Source organism: Triticum dicoccoides, chromosome 2B (assembly GCF_002162155.2).
Source record: "Triticum dicoccoides isolate Atlit2015 ecotype Zavitan chromosome 2B, WEW_v2.0, whole genome shotgun sequence".
Classification (NCBI taxonomy): domain Eukaryota; kingdom Viridiplantae; phylum Streptophyta; class Magnoliopsida; order Poales; family Poaceae; genus Triticum; species Triticum dicoccoides.
The window spans coordinates 126,692,929-126,694,222 of NC_041383.1; positions in this window are offsets into that span (position 1 = coordinate 126,692,929).

The following is a 1,294-nucleotide window of genomic DNA, read 5'->3' on the forward strand; positions in this document are numbered from 1 at the left end:
GTCCCTTTGGGCTGGGCTCGGATAGGGTCGGGCTCGGTCCTGACAATTCATCCCGTTGTGCATGTCGGGTCGGGCTCGGGCTTGGGAAATTAGGCAGTTTACATGGAGGCGCGGCCCAAAATTGATCTTTTTAGTCCCTTTGAGCTCGGGTAGGGTCGGGCTCGGGCCTGACAATTCATCCCGTTGTGTTTGCCGGGCCGGGCTCGGGCTTGGTAAATTAGGCAGTTTACACGGAGGCCCAACCCCAAAATTGATCTTTTTAGTCCCTTCGGGCTGGGCTAGGGCCTACATATATGTTTTTTCGACCGGGCTAAGGCCTTGACTTTGCAAGTCAGGCTTTGACATGCCCGGCCCGAGGAATGCCCAGGTTTAGTATGCGCATAGTCCATATTGAGATTACATAGTGTTTCTTCGTATATTTATAAGTATCACATGCACGTTAATTGGGAGAAAATACCCCCCACCCCCCAACTCTGGTTTGCAGCAGCGGTGGTCAGACATCCCCTCTTGCATAGGGACATTCAAGCTTTGGAGCAGTGGGCGCTGGCCACAGTAGCCCCTCGCAGACGAACGAGAGAGATGGTAAAGGGAAGTTGCGCTTTCCAAAAGGAGTCGTATGGACGAGGGACTTCGCCGAGAGATAAGGATGGCAGGGAAGAGCCGTGGGCACCACAGAGGACACATGCCATGCATGCATGGGAGGTGTGGTTGACAGGAGCGAGAAATCAATCGGTTGAATTAAACCGTTTTCCATACTTCTTTGGCATATTTCAATTATTGCATGCACGTTAATATAATAGGCAGAAATCATTGCCTACCAATATTTCCACATTAATTTTACAAAACCACTGTGCATACTTCCAATTTTGAGCACGTGAATTAATCCTTATCGTGGGCCAGAAACCAGCCAAGCCCAGGAAGATCACGCTCGCCAGCCAACTAGAACGCCAATCCGGGGCGAAGAGAAATCCTGGGCTCGGGCTTGGAAAATTAGGCAGTTTACACGAAGGCTCAACCCAAAATTGATCTTTTTAGTCCCTTCAGGTCGGGCTCGGGCTTGGAAAATTAGGCAGTTTACACGAAGGTCCGACCCAAAATTGATCTTTTTAGTCCCTTCGGGTCAGGCTCGGGTCTTGATTTTGCAAGTCAGGCTTTGATAGGCCCGGCCCACCCCGAGGAATGCCCAGGTTAAGTATAGCATAGTCCATATTGACATTACATAATATTTCTCCGTATATTTACAAATATCACATGCACGTTAACTTGGAGAAAATAACCGTGTGCCCATATTGGG